Here is a 12193-nt window from a genome sequence, read left to right as displayed (position 1 = left end):
CAAAAAAAACCTGGCATTCAAAGTAGAGGCCATCATGTTACACTGTTTGAAGCCACCTTCTTTTGCCAGTTCTTTGATTCTATACTGAGACCAGTTTTTGTCCTTTGAGGTTAAGAACTCCTTCACTACTCCTTCGACCTACTCTTGGTTGATGAACTATTGCTATCACAGAAAGTGAGCCCTGGATTGGAACAAGTAATAATCTAAGAAAGCTAGGTCCAAACTAGATGCTGAGTGTGGCATCAGTTCGATTGCCTCAAGTTCCTGGAGCTCATCAACCAAGAGGAGTGGAAGTTTCAGTGTAGGATCAGAGAACTGGCAGAAAGGTGGCTTCAGATGGTGTAACACAATGACCTCTACTTTGAATGCTAGGCTGCTTTTGTTGTAGCTTAACATGACATCAGGTTCCATGGTGTAGTGGTTATCATGTCTGCTTAACACGCAGAAGGTCGCGAGTTCAAAACTCGCCGGAACCTCTCCTCACTTTTAGGCACAGGAGTGGCTGTGTGGTAAGTAGCTTGCTTACGAACCACATGGTTCTGGGTTCAGTCCCACTGCATGGCACCTTGGGCAAGTGTCTTCTACTATAGCCTCGAGCCAACCAAAGCCTTGTGAGTGGATTTGGTACACAGAAACTGAAAGAAGCCTGTCGCATATATGTGTATATATATATATATATATGTGTGTGTGTGTGTGTGTCTGTTTGTTCCCCCAACATCGCTCGACAACCGATGCTGGTGTGTTTACATCTCCGTAACTTAGTGGTTCAGCAAAAGGAACTGATAGAATAAGTACTAGGCTTACAAAGAATAAGTCCTAGGGTCGATTTGCTCGACTAAAGGTGGTGCTCCAGCATGGCCATAGTCAAATGACTGAAACAAGTAAAAGAGTATAGCAAATAAGTTACCATAATATTGCCAAACCTTTGACTCAACACAATATATATATATGTATATTTATATATATATATATATATATATATATATATACACACATTATTATTGCTTGTTTTGTCCATCAGAAATGTAAAAGTGGTCACTCAGCAGATCCTTGTCTTAGATGTGTGTAAGAGTGTATTTAACATTCACTTTTCCATGCTTGCATGGGTCAGGCAGAATTAGTTGAAGCAGATTTTCCATGTCCGGATTTCCTACCTGTCACCAACTCTCAGCTGTTTCAAAGCAAGGTAATATTTCATCATGGTCAGGACATGTTCTTGCTGAATATTGGAGACAAAGTGACACTGCTTGTATGACAGTGACTTACATTCACATCTATCAAGACAAAGAGACTCAAACACTTTCACACACACATGCATATATATATATATTTATTTATATATATATATATAAAAGATAATGGTGTCATTGAGACCCAAAGGTGTCAGGTAATGCTGAATAAGTGCTATAGACAGACCATAGTTAAGTTCCAGATTCGGTAATATTGCGAATAAAGGGTTTAACGTTGGTTTTATGTCAGCGTGTGTATATAAGAATTTTTTTACGTAATAAGATAAAAAACCAAGGCTGTATAGATATTAGAACATTTATAAATGCTCTAATATCTCTATTATGCTCTATAAATGCTCTAATACCTATACAGCCTTGGTTTTTTTTATCTTATTATGTAAAAAATTCTTATATATATATATATATATATATATATATATATATACATGGATGCTCTGAGAGCATAGCTGTGAGAATAAGAATAGGCTGGGCAAAGTTCAGAGAGTTCCTACCTCTGCTGGTAACAAAGGGCCTCTCTCTCAGAGTGAAAGGCAGATTGTATGATGGCTGTGTGAATAGCTATGCTACACAACTGTGAAACATGGGCTGTGATAGCCAATGACATGTGTAGGCTTGAAAGAAATGAAACCAGTATGCTTTACTGGATGTGCAATTTCAGTGTTCATGTTCGACAGTGTAAGCTTCTTGACAGAAAAGTTAGGCATGAGAGGAATCAAATATCGTGTGCAAGAGAGACACCTGCACTGGTATGGTCATGTGATGCGTTTGGATGAGGAAAGCTGTGTAACAAAGTGCCAATCTTTTACTGTGGAGGGAACCTGTGTAAGAGTTAGACCCAGGAAGACATGGGATGAGGTGGTAAAGCATGATCTTTGAACTTTGGGCCTCACAGAGGCAGTGACTAGAGACCGAGACCTTTGGCAATATGCTGTGCCTGAGAAGACCTCAGGCCAAGTGAAATTGTAGTTGTGGCCGATGCTGGTGTCACATAACTGGCACCTGTGCTGGTGGCATGTAAAAAGCACCTTTCAAGTGTTGGTCCTCACAGATGTAAAGTGGCCGATGCTGGTGGCACATCAAAAGCTCCTTTTGAGTGTTGGGCCTCATGAAGGCAATGATGAATGACCGAGACTTTTGGCATTATGTCATGATTGAGAAGACCGATCAAGCCAATTAAAATCACAGTCATGACATAATGGTGTTACGCAACTGGCACCCATGCTGGTGGCTCGTAAAAGCAATCATTACACTCTCAGAGTGGTTGGCATTAGGAAGGGCATCCAACTGTAGAAAACATGCCAAATCAGACTTGAGTCTGGTGCAGTCCTTCAGCTTACCAGCTCTGGTCAAACCAACCCATGCCAGTATGGAGGACAGATGTTAAATGATGATGATGATGATATTTTCATTGGAAATTTCTTCAGCTGTGGATTATGGAGATTTATCCTTCATAAGTTCTGTTATAGTTTTAAAGCTCTTTTCCTTTTGGTGCTCAGTTTGTGGGGTGGTGACTAAATTAGAAGTGAGTGATTGAAGTGTGAATGAGTCTGTAATGACAATCTCAAGAGTGGAAGTAAAAACCATTTAATTTTAGTGGTTATCATTGTTTATAATGTGTATGTGTGAGGGAGATGTTTTAGCCCTGGTCACATCATGCTCTTGGTGAAATAAGGCCATATACATGCATGCATATAAATATATTCATGGTATGTGCACATATAAACACAAACTCATGTGCACACATTAACACAAATGTTATAACTCTTTGATATAGTGATATAGTCTTGTTCAAAGGTTTCCAGCTGGTCTTCATTATACTTCTGTGACCTTTGAAGTGTGTGTGTGTGTGTGTGTGTATCTCAATGCCTCAACACAGACAGTAAAAATATATAAATTTTCTATAAAAAAGGTTTGTGTGAGAGAGAGTGAGAGATATGCTGTATAAATAATTAACTAGTGGAGTAGGGATAGACACACTGTATAATTGATATGTGTTTTGTTAGTCTGTAATGCTGGGTTAAAATTTTCCTTTGGGTAACTTGAAATCAGATGAATGATTCCAAAAGAAGTAATATGTCAGTAGAATTGGTAGTGTGAGAAATAGCTGTCTGTATATTTTTATGACATAATCTGGAAGTGTAGTGCCCATGATCATATTCAGATCCTCTTAAACTGCTGGGAAAGAAGATATTCTAAAGTTGGACACTTGGTACAAATGCTTGAAATAGAGTGGGTCCTGATAAAGACACCCTAGGACCAGGTGTTGGTGTTAGGCGTGGGTCTTTGTTGGTTATGATGATGAGTGTTCCAGTTGATCTGATCAATGGAACAGCCTGCTTGTGAAATTAATCTGCAAGTAACTGAGTGCTCTACTGACATGCACACTCTTAATGTAGTTTTCATGGAGGTTCAATGTGACACAAGGTGTGATAAGACTAGCCCTTTGAATTACAGTTACAGCTCACTTTTGCCAGCTGAGTGGATTGGAGCCATAAGAAACGAAGTGTCTTGCTTAAGGACACAGTATGCCATTGACCTTACAATCATTAACCGGATTCCTTAACCACTTGCCTTCACAGTATTAAACCAGGTATCAAACGAATTAACTCTACCACCCAAGTAGACCATGGTAACACCTGAATTCAGAATACAAAGATTTGGAACAAATATTGCAAGAATCCTGTCTGATACTCCAATGATTTTATCAGTCCATTATCCTAGGTTGTTTTGCCAGAGTTGATTTTTTTTACTTAGTTAGGTCCTGAGGAAGGGACAGTACCCATAACCTTTGCAGGCTTTCTGAAACTGAAGCAAGCATTGCTGCTAATGTTCCACTTCAATAGTTGTAAGATGTTGATTATAGGAAGGGAGTACCAGATAGTTGATATTCAGTGGAGGAAAGAGGAGTGAGTTGAGAGTGCCTGAGTGGATGGGACAAGAAACCAGCCTGCAACAAGAAGCAGAGGCTATTATACTTTCAGTAGAAAAGGCAAAGGGAACAGACAGCTTGTCTAAGGGTCAGAGGTTGGATTATGCCTGTGAGTTGCCTTTCATTATTCCAGGATTGATAAGATAAAATACCAGTCAAGTACTTCTTTTTCTTGGCTTGGCTTTTTAAGTGAAGGTTTATGGAGTGGAGGCTCCATGTCTTGCAGAATTGCTGATGCTTGGCAAGTTCAATTAGGGACAAACAGGCATAGCCACAAAGGGTGCATGGAAGGTGGGTTGGCTGTAGTGGTCTTGTTACACCTTTCTTTTCTCTTGTCTGCAAGGATGGTCCTGCAGATGTCTTCAAAGGAGGTGGCCACTCTAAGGACAGTGAGATATCGGGCTTCATGGTCAGTGACAAGATCAGACCAGTGGTGGTGATCAATGTGGTAGATACCAAGAGATTTCTACTAACTACAAACCATGTGCCTTCACATTGTAAAGGTTGAATGAAAGGTCACAGCGGTGTCTTAAGAGATTGAGTTTAACCTTTTGCATTTGAACTGGACATATCCAGCCCAAATATTCTACTGGTTTTATGGTGAAACTGACCAGATCTGGCCCAGCACACCTATTCTACAATGTAATTCTAAAAATAAAGACTCACACATCAAAATTTCAAAGTTGTGAGATAATGCATGATGCCACATAGAAGGCATCTAGCCCATGCTATAAAGTGGTTGGCATTTGGAGGGGCATCCGGCTGTAAAAATCATGCCAAAACTGACCTCGCCTGTGCTGGTGTCACATAAAAAGCACTCAACCAACTCTGTGGGGTGGTTGGTTTTAGGAAGGGCATCCAGCTATAAAAAGCATGCCAAAACTGACCTCGCCTGTGCTGGTGTCACATAAGAAGCACTCAACCTACTCTGCGGAAGGGCATCCATCCATAAAAAGCCATGCCAAAACAGGCATAGAAATATGGGGTAGGCTTCTGCCTGGCTCGCTACTGTCTAACCCATGCCAGCATAGAAGGACGTTAAATGATGATGATCAATTTGAATGAATAAATATTACATTTAACAGAATAATCTGAATGCTAAAGGGTTCAACAATGCTGACATTGAAGAAAGAATGTTATCATGAATGATGATACATTTCACATTTACTGTGAAAATTATGTGAATCAAATAAAAATCCTTAGAATAGGAATGATGGTGAGTGGATAGGGGTGGCTTTTGTAATTTAGTCCCTAGTAGAACTGACCAAAAAAAAAAAAAGGTATTCCATCTGTGACCATCATGTATCAGGCAGAGTAAAATGTAAGCAACGTTTTGAAACAGGAAATTCATCACAATATATTTCAACAACGTGGAAATTTTATTCATCAACATAAGTACCACTACAATTGGCACATTTTTGCCAACAAGTTATAGGTTTGTTTATTCCAGTAACGTAAAAATCTGGAGTTCTGGAGCTGATGAACTCTTTGAATGCACTTTCAGCATCTGTTTGATTTTTGAACTCCTTCTCTCACAGGAAACCATCAAGGTACTTGAAAAAGTGGTAATCGGTAAAAGAAAGGTCTGGGGAATAAGCTGGGTGGGGAAGAACTTTGTAGCCAAGTTCTCTCAACTTCTGGAGTGTCATTAGTGAAGCGTGGTCAAGCATCGTCATGAAGAATGATTGGCCCTCTTTTGCTGACCTGTCTGGGACGGAGGAGTAGCAGTTTTTCATTCTTTTGGCAATTTCATGGCAATATGTTCCTGCAGTAATGGTTTTTCCAGGTTTGAAGAAGTTATAGTGGATGAGTCCAGCAGTACACCACCAAACAGTCACCATAACCTTTTTTTTTGAAGAGCTTGGGTTTAGGGAAGGTTTTTGGTGCTTCATTTTGGTCCAACCACTGTGAAGAATGTTTTTTATTGTACAGAATCCACTTTTCATCACAAGTTACAGTACAGTAGAGAAATGGATCGGTCTGGTTACAGAGAAGCGTTGAGCAAATTCCATATCTGTGCGTTTTCTGATTTTCTTTCAAATTGTGTGGTACTCATTTGTTAAGCTTTTTGATTTTCTGATTGCAGGCAGTTTTCTGGCTAACTTGAAGTTCTTTTGCCAGTTCTGGAGTTGTTCCATGTGGATCTTTCTCAATGACAGTCTTTAACTGACTGTCATCGATGACAGATGGGCATCCACTACACTCACAATCTTAAGGCGCAGGTCTCCACTGTGAAATCGTTTAAACCATTTTCGAGCTGACCACTCACTAGTTATTTTCTCACCAAACATTTTGTTGATATCGCGAACAGTTCCAGCTGCTGTATGCTCTTTTTTGAAGTTGAATAGCAAAATAGCTCGAAAGCTCAAATATCGCACTTTGACAATTCAATTTCAGATGATTGTAAATAATGGTGAAAAAAATATCAATGTTAATTCATTGATGCATTTGGGCAAGTCTACGCCTGTATTATCAGCTACTTGGTGCTGGAAATGAGGGTGGTAGAGGTGAAGGTATACAAATTTGGATAAAAAAATTTTATAAATAATAGCAAAGCTCAAAACAGTTTCAGAAATTTTATTAATAGTTCTTCCTGATTTTGATGGTTTATATTGTATTAAAAATCACATCAAAATATCTTTAATGAAATTATATATATATACATACATATATATATATATACATTCACACTGCTATAGGCATCAACTGTAGAATTTGTCAGTTTGAAAAAAAAAATCAAAAACAAAGTAATTATCACATTTTTGGAAATAATAATAATAGCAACAAAAAATTAAGTTAATTAAAAAAAAAATTAAGTCCTTTTAATACATTTTTAAAATTAAAAGTAAAAAAAAGCATTAATTTCACCCTCAGTTGCAATGTAAAACAGGTTGTTATGTATGTGTGTGTGTGTTTGTTACTGTGAGTGGCAATTTAACTAGCAGTTACACACGCACGAATACATTTAACCTTTTAGAATTCAAAACAGCTACATCCAATTGCATCAAAGACACTGTTATTTGCTGTAATTAGCTATACCTCATATAGATGACACCTTACTTTGGCTAGGAAAAAAAAAAACCCCAAAAAACCCCCAACCTTTCATCACCCACACAGAGGAAATCATTATATACCAATGAAAGAGCCTTTATACCACTAAGTCTTTCTCTGACTTTGTGGTATGTTGAAGATCAAACTTAAAAAAAAAATTAAAAATTACTTGCACACTTTACATGGAAAGTTAAACCAGACTGGTATACTTTCTATGGAAAGTTTCAAAAAAAATGTTTTAAAGTTAAAAAGTTAGGAAAAAAAAATACATATTGTGAAGATCATGTTAACTGGGACAATTAGTTTTTACCCACAAGCTTGTTCAACCATAAGAAAAATATAGAAAACTATTAGTTACCTTGTCTTTATTAATCATATTTGTGTATAGCAAAATTATGAATAATGCATTTTCCAATATGTTCAAGGATTAATAGATTTTTTAAAGACAACTCTTCTAATACCAATCCATCTAAAATTGTTCTTGGCTCCAGGACACAAACTCGTTTTAAAATGACTTGAATAAAAACCTTCCATCAATATTTCATACCAGTTTAATAATGAAAAATTTATGTTAAATAAATTCTTTGTTATTTTCAAAATTATTTGGAACAAAGACTGCATATTTCAACAGAAATATGGTAACAAAAGGGTTAAATTATATCTTAAAAATCTGTGGCTCATTTAGATACCTTGTGTGCACCAACATATTCCTTATAGTAAACTATTTGAAAACTACTGCTGTACATATACTCAACCTGCTATAATGAAAGGCAACTCACAGGCATAATCCAGCCTCTGACCCTCAGACATGCTGTCTGTTCTCTTCGCCTTTTCTACTGCAACCAATGCTCTATCTTTTAAAAAGAAAAGTCTCATGGTAAATGAAGTCCTTGATAACATTGTCAGAAAAAAAAAAAAGTATGATCATAGACTGAGCATTTTAAAATTTCTTTAGATATTAAAAGGAAAAACTTGGAAATAGGCGCAGGAGTGGCTGAGTGGTAAGTAGCTTGCTTACCAACCACATGGTTCCGGGTTCAGTCCAACTGCGTGGCACCTTGGGCAAGTATCTTTTACTATAGCCTTTGGCCGACCAAAACCATGTGAGTGGATTTGGTAGATGGAAACTGAAAGAAGTCCGTCATGTATATGTATATATATATGTGTGTGCGTGTATGTTTGTGTGTCTGTGTTTGTCCCCCTAGCATTGCTTGACAACCGATGCTGGTGTGTTTATGTCCCTGTCACTTAGCAGTTCGGCAAAAGAGACCGATAGAATAAGTACTAGGCTTACAAAGAATAAGTCCCGGGGTCGAGTTGCTCGATTAAAAGGCGGTGCTCCAGCATGGTCGCAGTCAAATGACTGAAACAAGTAAAAGAGTAAAGAGTAAATCAATTCACATATTCCTACATTTATAAAACCAGAAATATTGCATCCACACATGCAAGTCATGTTTATTCTTCTATAAACAAAGTTTTTTTTTTTGCAAATGCAGATTGTTTGGAATTGAAGTTAATTCGGACAGACCATAAAAGGACTTCATGCATTATAGAAGTCCACATTGTTGATTCATCTATTATCAGAAGTTTCTAAATTATTTCAGCCAATATTGAATCCTGATCTAAGAAAGATGCGTATAAGAAGTGAGATCAAGTGTAAACCTCAGTAAATATTGATACCAAAAAGCTTAATTCTACTCTTGGGTGCTATAAAAGAAACATTGGTGTTTAGTGATTATTATTAAGGTTATATGTCATTCAATGTGTGTATATAAGAAAAAGAGGTGATAAAGGAATAAATGCATATCTTATGAACTTCATTAGCTTACAGCTGTTTCGACTCTAAAATGTGGTGGACTTATAGTTGAGAGCTAAATGAAGTGCATAAGATAATCATTTATTCCTTTGTCATCTCTTTTCTTATTGCTGCCCTGTACTTGACTAATGCTTTGTTTAGAGGCATACATATATTGAGTTCTACACCAGGTTATTAGTATTGCAATGCCTAAGTGACATATATATATTTCATTTAGGTATTATGATACTAATAACCTAATACATATATATATATATATATATATATATATAGTGTTTACATGAGTAGAGACATTTGTAAGTCATTAACCCTTTTGCAATCAGATTTCTCTGTTAGATACAATGTTTATTCACACTGATTTTAATTAGTCATGCATGACCTTGTAACACTGAGATTTCTATGACATGATTGTTTATTTGTAGAATAATATTGCAGAGTATAGAGTATAGCGAGAGGCCAGATTTGGTCAGTTCAAAGATGAAACAAGCAGATTATTTTGGTCAGATATGGTCAGTTTAAATGCTAAAGGGTTAACGATATAAGATAACCTAATTCCAACTAAGACTTTTAATGATAAATATCTGGTTGAATAAGCCAAGGCAAAATTTTGAAGTCCCAGTTCACTACAACTTGATTAGACTTTATATGTATATCAAATAGTGGTATCAGTGTAAGAGAGTCACAGCTGAGATAAAGTAAAAGATTACTAGGCAACAGTTAATATTACTGACAATAGTATTGAGCTATGTTTGTAGTAAAGGCACTTTTCTTCAATGATCAGTTACACATAACTTGTAAATAGACATCATCACAAACTGCAGGAGTACTTAGAGATACAATCTTTTGTCAACTTACATTGCTGCACAATGTGCCAACAGCTTACACTATTTTGATATCTTACAATATCAACTTTTACAAGATTATCACGAGTGAAAGTTGGCCTACGTTAGTCAACTTTTAACACAGGTACCCATTGTCTGAAACCCCCCTTTTTTTGCCATCCGTTCACAATATCTGTTACTTGTTGTTTCTCTTAGACACTTCAGGAGATACATTCATCATTACAACTCATTCGTACCTGTCCACTCCTCAACCTCACACTGCATACACTCAGTAACACATATGTACTTTCCTTTCTGGTCCTTAACGACCTTTTTGTGACAATTATGATCACCTACCCCTAATTTCTGTCATCAGTACAACAAACCCAATACGGCTCAGGTAGTAAATCACAGCTAAGAAGCAAAATCAGCAAAATAGTTTCAAACCTAAGAGTGCCAAGATTCAAAAGTTGGTTGATGAATGAATGGTCATTCAGTTTTTATGACTCATTCAAAAATGAAGCTTGAGTGCAAAACGTTTTGTCTGAGTATAGATGGGTGGTGATGGTGTTGTGTATGTGACAGGGGTGTCTAATGCATATAATTTCAGTAGGATCTTCTCCTCAAACATTCTCCAAGTTCTGAGATTACATCTTTCTCTGGTATGAGAGGTGAGCTGTACTTTACATCACACCTTTTCACAATGTTAAACAATTCAATTTCTGGACAGAAATACTAATCTACTATAGGTTTGGCCCACGGGAAGATTCAGACTCCTCTGCATATAGTATTCCTGCTGCTTATAGTGACACATTGAACCATCATGATACCGAATGTCACTTAAGTCAATTAAGCCATTAATTAAAGACACAATGCAGTGTAAGGACATGAATACTTAATTAGTCAGCTATGGATTTTCTTGACATGTGGCAACATCCATGCTGGATGCTTCACACCTCCAAATAGGCATAATATTGAAATGTGTTTTATATATTCTATGTTTTATAACTACATTACTGTACACAGAGGCCTATGTGAATTTTGAGAAACCTTGATCCAGGCACTGACATAACTTAGCTACTGAAACAGTACCAAACATTTTTATAAATTCAACCTAAAACTTTGATTCATAAAATAAAAGCAGTATGTTTAAATAAGATAGGAAAAATATAGAAATTGCATGACAAAAGCTTAGAACATCTAACTCTATTGTATTGAAAAAAATATTTCCAGCTTTGCTCTATGTATATATGTATAAGAATAGTTAATGTGGTACAGTTATTATTAAGGATGAATGGTAGTGAAAACCTAAGAGATTTTTGTGGTAACTATTTTATTGATATTACTTTTGAGTGTAAATCAAAATAGGTTATTTAGGTATTTCTAGCCTTGAAGAGCTGAGACTTAACTAATTCAAAACCATGATTCTTTGGTAGTTGAATTGGCATAACCACTTTAAAAGTCATGAAACCTAAAATTGCTTCAGAGCAAAGTTAGAGATATGTTTTTATATAAAATTAAATCCTATCTTCTATAGTGTGTCATACAACTTGCCACATATATCAACTATTAAATAATTATTAAATGTTTAGAGGATATATTCAAGATATTAACTGATGATATACAATCAGTCTTACTGAGAGAGAAAAATAATACTTATTCTTAACATATTTAATGCACTGATCATCAAATATTTTATTAGAAACATAACAAACATTTTAATCATTATGATTAAACCAAATCATAAAGCAATATTAGTCACTGAGTTATTGTGTTTTCTCATCACATACATATATCAAAATTAGAATTTTCAAATAGATGGTATCTCTCAGTAATTAACCACAGACATTCATTTGTGAGAGGATCATCATTTTTGAACTGAAGCTGATGTAACCCAGATAGATTGAAATCATGATCCTTTCATTATTAAGTAAACATATTCTCTCTAGAAGGTTAGGAACACATTCTCATAGAGAAATAATTAACTCAGATTTTCTATGTTATGTAAATGCTTCACCATATCTACATTACAAGATGCTTTAATCTGTATATGAACTGATTTATAAAAATGTCTGACTGAAAAGCACAGTATATAGTTCTAACCAATTAAAGCCTTTAGCATTCAGATTACTCTATCAAATGTAATGCTTATTTATTCACAATGTTTTGATTTAATTCTGGATTATCTTGTAGCATTAAGATTTCAATGATGTGATTGTTTATTTTTAACATGTCACTGCAAGATAGTGTGATGGGCCTGATCCGGTCATTTAGAGTATAAAATAGAATATCTGGGCTGGACATAGCTGGTTTAAATGCCAAAGCT

At 36.1% G+C, this 12193-nt stretch overlaps 1 protein-coding gene and 1 non-coding gene across 2 annotated transcripts in view; one reads left to right on the top strand and one right to left on the bottom strand.

The window, feature by feature from the left end:
• Window positions 1-403: 403 nt before the first annotated feature.
• Window positions 404-476, top strand: Trnav-aac. The gene has a single exon. It is a non-coding gene; the product is annotated as a tRNA-Val (tRNA).
• Window positions 477-688: 212 nt separating this feature from the next.
• Window positions 689-12193, bottom strand: part of LOC115221446 (zinc finger protein 708-like) — a 73151-nt gene continuing 61646 nt past the window's right edge. Inside the window, exon 6 of the transcript XR_005002887.1 lies at window positions 689-699. The gene's annotated coding sequence lies outside the window, so the exon portion shown is untranslated. The remainder of the gene's footprint in view (window positions 700-12193) is intronic.

Source organism: Octopus sinensis, linkage group LG18, assembly GCF_006345805.1.
Source record: "Octopus sinensis linkage group LG18, ASM634580v1, whole genome shotgun sequence".
Classification (NCBI taxonomy): domain Eukaryota; kingdom Metazoa; phylum Mollusca; class Cephalopoda; order Octopoda; family Octopodidae; genus Octopus; species Octopus sinensis.
This window is presented reverse-complemented; position numbering and strand designations above follow the sequence as displayed.